This window comes from Pogoniulus pusillus, chromosome 11, assembly GCF_015220805.1.
Source record: "Pogoniulus pusillus isolate bPogPus1 chromosome 11, bPogPus1.pri, whole genome shotgun sequence".
Lineage (NCBI taxonomy): Eukaryota > Metazoa > Chordata > Aves > Piciformes > Lybiidae > Pogoniulus > Pogoniulus pusillus.
Window position 1 is genome coordinate 18,398,277 of NC_087274.1, and position 12,000 is coordinate 18,410,276.

The following is a 12,000-nucleotide window of genomic DNA, read 5'->3' on the forward strand; positions in this document are numbered from 1 at the left end:
CTCCACTAGAGGGCGACTCCACAACCCCCCTGGGCAGCCTGTTCCAGGGTTCTGGCACCCTCACAGGGAAAAAATTCCTCCTCCTGTTTCAATGAAACTTCCTATGCCTCAGCTTCCACCCAGTGCCCCTGGTGCTGTCATCGGGCATTGGCCAGCAGAGCCTGGCTCCAGCCTCCTGCCACTCACCCTGCACATCTTTAGAACCATTGGTGAGGTCACCTCTCAGTCTCCTCCAGCAGCTTCCATGTGCTCACTTACAGGTTTGATCTCTTGGCACTGAGATGGGCAGGCCAAGGGCGTCCTTACTACCCACAAACCTTTAGCAGTGTTAAAAGCTGCAGCAAGTGAAACACAGCTGCTGCCCTCAGCAGTGCTGTGTGGCTGGCGTGGGTTTGCTGGGAGAGCGGAGCAGGGCTAAGGGCATTTAGCTCCAGCGATGCTAAGCCTGTGCTCCAGAACGGAACTGCCAAGGGAGGCAGGGGCTGCAGGGCCCTTCGGCAGGTGGAAACCAGGTGGACATGAATTCTGCAGGTGGCCTTGGGTTATGTGGACTGTTGACTCAGAAGAGAGTTGTGTTCTGCCTTTTCTAGATGTGGTGGCTCTGCAGCAGGCTCAGGAAGAAGCAGCAATAACAATGTGTTTTTGTCATGGAAGCAAGTAACTGTGACTCATAAGGCTCCTGGGGCACCACTTGGTGGAGTGGAAAGATGCTGGTTTCATTTAGTTGCTGTAGAACTGCATTTCTGAGTCTCCCTGTTCATTTCATGCCTGCACAAACCACTGTCCCTGCATTTCTAAGGCCTCATTTTCCCCTACCTTGCACTTTCAGCGTTTTTTATATATCAGTATAGGTTGGAGACTGACCCAAGGCAGTGAAGGGGAAAAGGATCTGGAGGTCCTGGTTGATGGGAGGTTGGCCAGAAGCCAGCAATATGCTCTTTGGCCAGGAGAGTCAGTGTTGTTCTGGGGTGTATTAGAAGGGCTGTGGCCAGTAGGTTGAGAGAGGTTCTCCTGCCCCTCTACTCTGCCCTGGTGAGGCCACATCTGGAGTACTGTGTCCAGTTCTGGCTCCCCCAGTTCAAGAGGGACATAGAACTGTTTGAAAGTGTCTAGTACAGAGCCACAAAGATGATGAACGGAATGGAACATCTCTTTTATAAGGAGAGCATGAGGGAGTTTGGGCTCTTTAGCTTCTATTAGAAGAGGAGACTGAGAGGTGACCTCATCGATGTTTAAAAATATGTGCAGGGTGAGTGGCAGGAGGCTGGAGCCAGGCTCTGCTGGGGGATGCCCAGTGACAGGCCAAGGGGCACTGGGTGGAAGCTGAGGCATAGGAAGTTTCATTGAAACATGAGGAGGAATTTTTTCCCTGAGGGTGCCAGAACCCTGGAAGAGGCTGCCCAGGGGGGTTGTGGAGTCGCCCTCTAGTGGAGACATTCAAAACTCGCCTGCATGCATTCCTGTGTGATTTGCCCTGGGTGACCCTGCACTGGCAGGGCACTTGGACTGGATGAGCTGGGGAGGTCTTTTCCAGCCCTTGACATTCTATGATTCTATAATTTTTCTGTCCATGCAAGTGGTGGTCAAACTCAGCTCCTTGGATGTGAGAGCATTTAGCATAGATGCTGCCTTTACTTGGCACAAGCATAGAAGGCCATAGCACGGGCAAGGCGGTGGGGAATCAAGCCAGTTGTTTACATCTTCCTCTAAAGGGCTGGGAGGTCAAACATCCTTCTCCTGTCCACGATGCTCTGCCATTAACAGCTGTTAGTGAGTGTTAGCACTTTTTTCCCCCTCCCTGGAGGCTAAGCACATTATCTCTACAACACTCCAGCACCTTGCTGGGAACATGCCACAGTTCTGTTTTCAGAGCGTTTTGTTAATGCTAGTGACCTTGGTGGTGTGACCACAACACCTGCTTTACTTGATAAGATCATTAATTCTTTTATCCCACCCCCGCAGCCTTTATGTTGAGCATAAGCAAACCTCCATTTGTACCTGGAAGACTTTGCCCAAACGTCAGGTTGCTGCAGCACTGACCTGTAACTCCTGGTATTTTTTTTTAAGGCGTTAAAGAGACAATTAGAAGAAATCCCTTCGATAAAAGGCAGAACGAACAGGAGCCTCTCGTTAGCCGCGATGGAGCAAACCGGATGGGAATCAATCCGCAGCCTTTCAGCTGTCACTCTGCTGCGGCAGCAGCTGTCTGTCAGCCGAGGTGACAGTGGAGAGCTGATCTATACTCTTCTCTGAGCTACAGAGATAAGCTGCACATGCACAATGAATGTGTTTCCCAAAATAAACAGGTTGGGAAGAGCAGGGTATTTTTTTTTGGTGATAGATCTTCTTGCCCTTCTAACAGTTCCTGCTCTTTCCTCCTTTGTTGAGCTTGCCAGGTTGCTGTCACCCACTGCCCTTTTTTTCTTGCAGTGGCTGTGAGTTGTTCTGACTTTTACCTTAAGGGTTTGGGTTTCTGCAAGGTGCAGGAGATGTAGGCAGTGCTGCTCTGGAGCAATGTAAACACAGCTGGTAATGCTTCACTGGTGGTGCCTGTGAGGTGCCAACTGGAATGGCTTGGAGAAGGTCTAAATGGGTCTGAAACTTGGTGTAGAGGAGCTGGAACTGCAGAGCTCATGAAAAGGTTAGCCTACTTCAATTGCCTGTTCAGGCAGGACTCCAGGAGATTTGGATTTGCTGTTGCTTTTTTATTGATCAGGCATAAGTTTATTCAGTAAGGTGGGTTCAGTTTTCCTCTTCCCACTGTTTGCTCTGCTTTTTGTTGTTCTTCCACAGCAGTGCTGACATTATTTGCACATGCAGGGCAGAAATCCTGTGCTGTGGGTCTAGCTATGTGCCCAAGTACATCCTGGTCCTGTGTCCTGCACGACAGGGCTGCTTTGCTCTCCAGTCATGCTGGGGTTGAGGTTGCTCCTGTTTTTCTGCCTTACTCTACAGTAGCAGGCGTTTGTATTTAGGAGTCTGTGAGTCTTGGGTGACCTCATTCCCTCAGTAAAATAGAGCAGTGTAAGCATTGTGTCATGGAAGCGCAGGGAATGATGGTGCTTCAGAAGACTGATCCTGTCACTGGTCCAGATGGATGTCTTGAGGAGCTTGCTTCAAGGCCTTCCAAAAGAGGCCATGAGAAAAATAGCAGCTGGCATAAAAAGGAGAAAAGCTGATTTCAGAGAAACCTTTACACACAGGAAAGAAAAGAAAAACCAACCAAACCAAACCCATTTCAAAATTCCATTTCAGTGTTTATTTTATGACCTTGGTCGTACACTTGTGTGTGGTTTTTTAAGGTTTGCCTGAGGTCTCCAAAGCTGAAATGGAAAGCATGGATTTGGGAGATGGAGCTAAGTGAGTCTCCTTCCCCTTTTATTGGGAAGAAAGTAAAGACAAAAGGATCACCTCCAAGTGCCAGTTGCCTTTTGTGTAGCTGTGCTGGTTGATGCTGGTGATGCCCTTTAGTTCTGTTTCAGAAAGCCCAGAGTAGCAGGTCAAAGCCAGGCAGCTCTGTCCAATGCTGTTTCTGCCCTTGCATCTCTCTCTTTAAGGTTGCAGCTTTTTTATCTTTAACTCTCTTTTTCCATTTAAACAAGCATAAATACATTGTTGCCTGAATAAGATTTCCTGTAGGATTCACCAGACCAAATACCAGTTCATGGCACACACAGGGGTAAAATCAGCAGCTCCCACTTTCTAGGCTGGTGATTTTGACTAGCTAGCTCCTTTGATAATTTCAAAGAACCTAAGATAAAAGGAGCTTAGAAAATAACAAAAGATCTCTGAATTCCTTCCACAGGTACAGTGGAGGAGCAGGGAAGTGACACTGAGCCATCACTGTTTCTTTAGCTGGCTGAATATGCACTTCCAGAAAATGCCACTTTTCAGGCCTGTCAACAGATATTTTTCTTAAGTATTTAAAGTACCTCAGCACCGATGGTCACACAGCCCTGTGCACGCTGCCAATCCTATCTTTGAAGGCTGTGGTTTGAGCACAGTTTAATACATCTTGCTTAAAGTTAAGCAAATAACTCATCCACGCGCAGTAAAGGTCTGGCCATGTGATAATAAAACAGTAACAGTTTTTAAAGCTGTTAAATGTAGCTCTTCAGGAAACAGAGTGTCCAAAACGAGATTTTGAAGGCAAAAAGTACAGCGCTATCAGTTAGCTGGAAACATGAATTCTCTCTCTGGCTCTGTCTCAGAGCAGACCTTCTTTGAGTGTTAACAGACAGAGTGCTGAACAGCAGCAGGATCTCTGCAACGCAGAGATTTGGGTTGTTTTTCAATGATGCTCTAATTCCTGTCCCGATGTAGGGCATTGCTGGGCTCTGCTTTCCGTTTTACTGCTGAGTCTCGGCCATAAAATAAACAGGAGACATACAAAAATACCCAAAATTAAAGGGGGAAAAAAGGTATCCTTTTTAAGATACATTAAAAACAAGCAAACAAACCCTCAAAAAACAACAAAAACAAAACAAAAAAACCCCAAAAACAAACCCCAATCCCCCCCTCACTAATAATTTAATTTAAGTTATTCTCTTGCCAAAAATAATGTCATATAAATCCTGATCACCTAAGCCACACTTGATTCATGCCTACCCCAAATTTCCCTTCTGATTTCACTTTTTACCTGTATGCTTTCAGTGCACAAACACCTTTCCATGATTCTTTGTCCATGTTGGAGCAATAGGTTTAGACTGGAACAGGACTGGCATAAGGAGAAAATGCTTCACAATGAGAGTGGTGAAATGACTGGAAGAGGTTGCCCAGAGCTGCAGTTGAAGCTGCATTTCTTGAGACAGTCAAAGTCAGGCTTGATGAGGCTCTTTGCAACCTGATCTAGCTGGAGATGTCACTTTTCACTGCAGGGGAGTTGCACAAGATAGGTAGATTCAAACTGGGTATTAGGAAGAAGTTCTCAGACTGGATATTAGGAAGTTCTTCACCATGAGGGTGGTGATGCACTGAAACAGGTTGCCCAGTAAGGTGGTGGAGGTTTCATCCCTGGAAATGTTTAAGGCCAGGTTGGATGGGACTCTGAGCAACCTGGTCTAGTGTGAGGTGTCCGTGCCCATGGCAGGGGGGCTGGCACTGGATGATCCCTGAGGTCCCTTCCAGCCCTGGCAATTCTGTGATTCTATGAGGATGATCTTTGAGGTTTCCTTCCAACCCAGTGCATTCTATGTTTCTATGTCCAGGCCACATCTGCCATTATAAAACCCCCTTACTTGTTGGCAACCCTCCAGTGACTATTCCTATAACAGTGACAAGAATGAGCTAAAGCCCCCAGAACAACCCAAGAAACCCTAGCTCATATCCAAACTTCTCCTAGCAGTGCAGGTTCTGTGCTGGATGGAGCCTTGGTACCTCCTTTCCCAAACAGCACAAGAACGCTGACATCTGTAGGCTTTGCACACACAGGTCAGCAAGTACAATAGGCAAATATGCAGAGCAAAATGCGTTCTGATTGATTAGATGGGCTTTGGAGAGAAGGCACCGAGTTCTTTATTACAGATATTTGTCTTCCAGGCTTCTCCACTCTGCCGCCTGCTGGCGCACCCGCAGCTTTTTGCGTGCATTTCAAAGCCTAGGGAGCTACAGGCTGCCCGGGCGGGGGTGGAGTCGCCCTCTAGTGGAGACATTCAAAACTCGCCTGTGTGCGTTCCTGTGTGATCTGCTCTAGGGGACCCTGCGCTGGCAGGGCGCTTGGACTGGCTGAGCTTCGGAGGTCCCCTCCAGCCCCTGACATTCTGTGATTCTGTGAGTGTAAGAGACATAGGAAAGGCTTTTCAGTAGGTTTTCTCTTATTTTAATTGAAATGAGGTCAGATATAATCCTGACCTAATCACGGCTTGTTAAGCTCAAACCTATGTGTTTTCCAAGTGCTTAGGGCATAATTAGAATCGACCTAAGCTACAGAATCAGGGAATTGTTTTAGCTGGAAAAGACTTCAAGATCATTGAGTCCAAACATTGAGCCATGGCCATTAAACCGTGCCCCAGTGTGCCATGCCTACAGGTTTTTTGAACACCCCCAGGGATGCTGTTTGTCTGTTCTCACAGGTAATTGGAGAGGGAGGAAGGTGGAATGGCCTCAAGCTGAGACTGGAGAGGTTTAGATTGGACATTAGGAAAAAGTTTTTCATGGAGAGAGTGGTCAGGGACTGGAATGAGCTGCCCAGAGAGGTGATAGAGTCACCCAGCCTGGATGTTTTGCAGAGTTGTTTGGATGTGGTGCTTAGGGATATGGTTTAAAGTGAATTTCATAGAGTAGGGTTCTAGGTTGGACTTGTTGATCCTGAGGGGCTTTTCCAGCCTGGATGTTTCTGTGATTCTATGACTCCACCACCTCCCTGGGCAGCCTGTTGCAGAGCCTTGGCAGCTCTTTCACTGAAGAAATTGTTCCTAATGTCCAATCTAAACTTCTGCTGGCACAACTTGAGGCTATTTCCTCTCATTCTGTCATTTGATGTTCTGAAGAAAAGACCAATCCCCACCTGGCTGAGGTTGTCCCTCAGCCTTATCTCCTCTAAGCTCAACAACCCCAGTTCCCTCAGCTGCTCCAAGAAGAGCACCTATGAATCACAGTCTTTATAAGTATACCCAGATGTCCATTATAAAAACAAACATCAGAGTAGCAATGACTTTTCCCTTCTATCTGCTTTGGCAATATGCCAGCATTTTCCCACCTGAGATAGTCACCAACTGCTGGTGCTAACTCCTTCCCAAATTCAGTGCAAGGTTCCTCAAGCAAATTCTGCCTGCCTCACCTTCCTGGCTGATCTTCCTCAAAGCCTACTGGTAATAAAGGTGCAATTCCCAACAGATTAATCTCATCTTTTCATATTGCTACTCAGTTGCTGTGACCTTTAGTCACTGTTGCATGCTAGTCTTTGGGTTTTCCCCATGCTCCAGCTGGTTGCAGCCAACTGCCAAGGAAGAACTTCTATGCCCAGAGCTTTGGCTGCACTCCTGAACACATTACCTTTCTCTTTTGTTCAGAGTTCTTTGATCTTTACAGTATTTCCCCAGTCTTTCTGGAAATAGGTCTCAATGTTGCTCCAAAACAAACTCCAAACAAAATTTCACTCAAACTTCTCTTTAAAACAGCTTTTAAAAAGATTCTGCTTTCTGAAAGCAAAGGGAAAGCGTAAAGGAAGGGAAAGGTCATACAGAGCAAAGTCAGTGGAATGGTATAGAATAACTCTGGTGGCTTCAGTCTTTTAAGCAAGGATTGTCTTCTAGCTCATTGATTCACATTTCAGACTGAGAGGGGTTTTTCTGTTTTCAGTCACTGCTTCAGAGCAGTATCCTCTTACTTCAGCTGGCAGCTAGCACAGCACTAATTCTCCAGGCTGGTCACTGTTCAGCTGTCAGCACTGCAGATGATGTTGTCCTGAGCCCTGGGCAGGAACCGAGAAGGACCAGTGACTGCTGGACCAGTGAGGCACTGCGTGGGCCAAGCCTCCACACCAGAGCCTAGCACACCTCCTGCTGCAGCTGCGGTGCCCACGGTAGGTGTTTGTATGTTGCCCAGTTGATGCCTCAGTTCTTTAACCCATCATTTCTACATCAGGTTTTCCCTTTCTTCCCCCTTCCACCCTACTCTGAGTTAGCTGTTGCTACCGATCCATGCTCCTGCCTGTGCAAGTTAAGTCCTGCACCCTCCCTCATGTGCCCTCCAATGTCCATCTGATACTTTGCTGAGATTTCAGTGTTCTGCACCTAGACTTTGGACAGAGAGCTACTGGCTTTCTTTCCTAGCCTGCCTTTTTTTCTGTGCCTGAAAGGTACAACTCCTGAACTGCAGCTCCTAAACTGCAACTGTGTGTTGCTCTGGATAAGATCTTGCTGACTGTGTAAGAAGCTTAACAATGGACGAAGTTATTTTGTTGCATCAGTATGATTTATGAGTATTGAAATGTAGACAAGGATCCCAGCAAGGGAAATAGAAATCTTATATGAGAAGAAGGGATGATGTTTGGGTATATGAACTGAAAACATCAATGTCCTCGTTACAGCCCTGGGGAAACCAGATCAGGTTCACCATATGATCTAAAGCATAATGGAGTGTCTGCATTCATTTTGAAGACCTCAGTAAATCAGAAAGTGTCTTGAAGGGTGAAACAAATGTCCTGAGCTTGAATATTCATCTTTGTCTCCCAACAGATTTTATGCCAGTCTAGGTGTGTTAGAGACATCAGTGAAGCAACCATCGTTCACTTGGTATCAGCACAAGACACAGCATAAGACATGTGTAGAGTCACTGAAAAAAAATGAGTCGCCTGGGAAGAGGAACTTTTCTGACCCCTGACCGTAGGTGCAAGGGAAGAGAAAAGAGTAGAAGTGAGCAGGTCAGACACACCCTAAGTGTGATCCTGATGAAAAACACAGAGAGGCAGCTTTGGGAATCTGCTGCCTGGAAAAGACTTGGTAGAAGCACAGGAACTGCCTTTGTTTTCTTAATCCCTCCAGTGCCCGAAGGAACTGGACTCAGAAATTTTGGTAAGAAACAGCATTGTATCAATTTCTGCTAATCAGAGCAGCTTGCAAAGCCTCCACATTTTTTTGGCCAGAAAGAGTCTTGGATTTGTTGCTTTACAGCTGCTTCAGGATCAGGTTTGGAAATATTTTATAACTGCACCCTTCTTCCCCCAGTTTATTCCAGTTTATCAGGCTTGCCTAGAGCTGGTACCTGTCACCACTCCTGTGCCAGGCAGGAACAGGTTTCACAGAATTAATCAGGTAGGAGCGGATCTTTGAGATCATCAAGTCCAACCCATCACCCGAGTCCAACTTATTACCTAACACCTTCTAATGAACTAAACCATGGCACCAAGTGCCACATCCAGTCTCTTTTTGAACACTTCCAAGGACAGTGACTCCACCACCTCCTAGGGCAGCCCATTCCAATGGCCAGTCACTCTTGCTGCAAAGAACTTCTTCCTAACATCCAGCCTGAACCTCCCCTGGCACAGCTAGAAGCTGTGTCCCCTTGTTCTGTTGCTTTGAAGCTTTGCAGGTTGCTGTCCTGTGGAGCAAGAAACATTGTGCTGCAGATGTGCATTTTTAAACGCCTTTGATTTAGCTGCAGACACCTTGTGTGTAGATGCAGACAGAAAGCATTCAACCAGCAGCACCTCATGGCTCCTGCTACACAGCCTCCAGCACTGTCCAAGCCTTTCTTTTGCTGTGTTTGCTGCTGGCATGCACTGGGCACCATGCGCTCAGCTGCTTTTTGAACCTTGGGAGAGATTGAAGAGAATAAAGGTTAGAGATGTGCAAAATATTACTTGATACCATTAAATTTCATAAGAAAAGGCAGTTTCTATCTAAAATATATTTGACTTAGTTACAGGCTACAGCAGCAAAAAGAGATTTTTTTATCTTTCTGCTGTTTCCCAGTTCAGATGCTCTCTTTTATTCAGTTTTATTTTTATGTCTTTCTGCTGTCTCCCAGTTCAGATACTTGCTTTCATTCAGTTTTATTTCCTTGCTTTGTATGAGATGGTTCCAACACTTTGTCTTGTTTTTCCTGTTTCTCAATATTCCCAGTAAAGCCCTCAGCAATAAAAGCTAACATCAGCTGGGATCTTAGCATATTTTTTTTATGCATTTCCCAAATCTTCACACGCCAAATCCACAATCAGGAAATCGTGATTGGCTAGGGCTGGGTGACAGGTTGGACTGGATGATCTTGGATGTCTTTTCCAACCTGGTTGATTCCATGATTCTAAGCCAAGGGATCAGAGCAGAAGGTGCAGCTGATGGAATCTCCCATCCTTTACTCCCATCATTAGTCAGAGGGGAATAATACTTGGAATTAGCTGCACAGGTGCTTATTTTCCAGGCTTCCTGCAAAAGCTGTTCTTGATTACTTTACTGTGGAACAACTAAGCAACCATATTTTTGCTTCAGTCCATAAGCATAGACTTAATGCTAGTCATAAGACTATGTGAGCCTCACACAGAAGGGCTGAGTTACAAACACAGAGTCTTAAAAAATCACCATTAGACTTAGGAATCAGCCTCCTACTTCTTGAAAATAGTTCTCTGCTTCTGTCTGCTCATTCCAAGACAGAGGGCAGGCTGCTCTGGCAGCTGGGTGGCAGAGGCAGCAGCACAGACCCTGAGCTCAGTGGCCTGGGGAGGGGCAAGTGCCAGCAGTAACACCAGACACAGGTGAGTGGAGGGGGAGACCCGCTTCTCTCTCTGCCAGCTTGGCATGAGTGGGGTGCAAATATGACAGCCTCCTCTGAAAGGTTGTCACAACTTTCTACTGTCTTTTCATGAGCAAGGCTGAAGCATTTTGGCTACACTGCCAGAAGCATCCCTTAGTCAGGGCAGGTCTGGCTGTGGGGCAGGGCACTTGTCCTCAGGGGTGCAGATGTGCATTGCAAGCAAGGCTTCATGTGCTGAACAGAGCCTGGAAGTGATGCACACAGGTGAAGGAAGATGTGGTCAGCTGCTTTTCTCATCAGCAAGCCTCTGTCTCGCACTTAGCTAATCAATCCAGAGGTCCCAAGGAGTTAAATGCAGTTAGAATTCTTTCTTTCATAGCAGGCTGGGGATCTGCGAGCAGAGTTCAGCCAGGAGGCGAAAACCCCATTCAGGCAGAAATGTCACGTTATTTACTTACTGAAACAATGCTCTTGTTACAAAGACATGTTAGGAGTGAAAATATGACAGTGTCTATTTTAGGTTGTCATTGATCTTTAATTTGCTGTGACCTGAAGGTTTTCTATGTAGTCAGTGCTTTTTGGCCAAAATATATGACTGCAGGGAAATGAGTAAATGAGTGCCAGAGAATTTCCCCCCCCTTTTTTTCCTATGAAAAGACTGAAATTGCTTTGTGTAAATGTGTGGAAAATGCTGATATTTTGTTTCTATAAATACTCTGCCTCCTGCGTGCTGTATTTCATTTGTGCTGTTTCCTAGGAGTATTTGGCTTCTTATCACTTTTACGCAGGGTGCTGAATACAAATGAGCTACAGTTTACCCAGCAACCAAGCTGTGGAGCATTTGTGGGTGTTGTGCATTTCCTGAGCACGAGTAACTACTGAATGAGGGAAGATTACCGCTGCAGCCTTGCAAAGCAGCGAGGATTATAAAAACATGCACTGAGTGGATAAATACACAGAGGAAGATGCACAGACGAGCTCTGTTTCTATATATAAGGACGTGTGTGTATATGAATATATCGAGATGATGGGGAGAAAAAAAAAACACACCATGAAATAATCCAGCATTTTTAATGAGAATTTAAGCATAGGGAAGGGAGAAAAAAGTAAAATTCAAAGTTGCATTTCTTATTTTCAGTGGCACTGCCTACAACCAGGGTCCTTGTTTATGGAGCCTATAAGCAAGGCTCTGTTACCGCAGACTTGTGCAGAGTGGTTCAGGCTGGGAGAAGCCTCAGGAGGTCACCAGTCCAAGCTCTGCTTAGAGTTTGATGCAGTTGTTCCTTGAAAGCCCCAAGGATGAAGACTGCACAGCCTCCCAGGGCATCTGTCCCACATCTACAGGGAGGTCACCAAGCAGGCAGGATCAGGCTTTTCCCTTGCAGGGGTACAAGGCAGGAGAATGAGGGATGAGTACCAACGAAACCAGGGCATTTCAGACTGCATATATTGAAAAAGATTTGCCACTGGATTAGGTTCTATGTCATAGTAAAATGTTCTATAATATTGCAAATATTTAAGTGGAAATATTTTATATTTTGTAAACATTTTGTAAATCCATTGTAGGGTGATGCAACATCATTAAACACAAAACATACCTGGTGAAATCACTGCTCGCACAGTGGTTACCACATATGATTTTAATGGGTCTGGGATGAGGGAAAGTGAAGGGAGGAAATTAGTCTGAACAGCAATGAAGGTCTTCACATGGGGAAGGCAAGTGGCAGGGCATCCAGCAATGAGCAACTCACTTTCAGGTCTTTCTTTAAGAAGAAAGAGCTGGCAAGTGAGCAGAAACAGGTATAAGTGTTT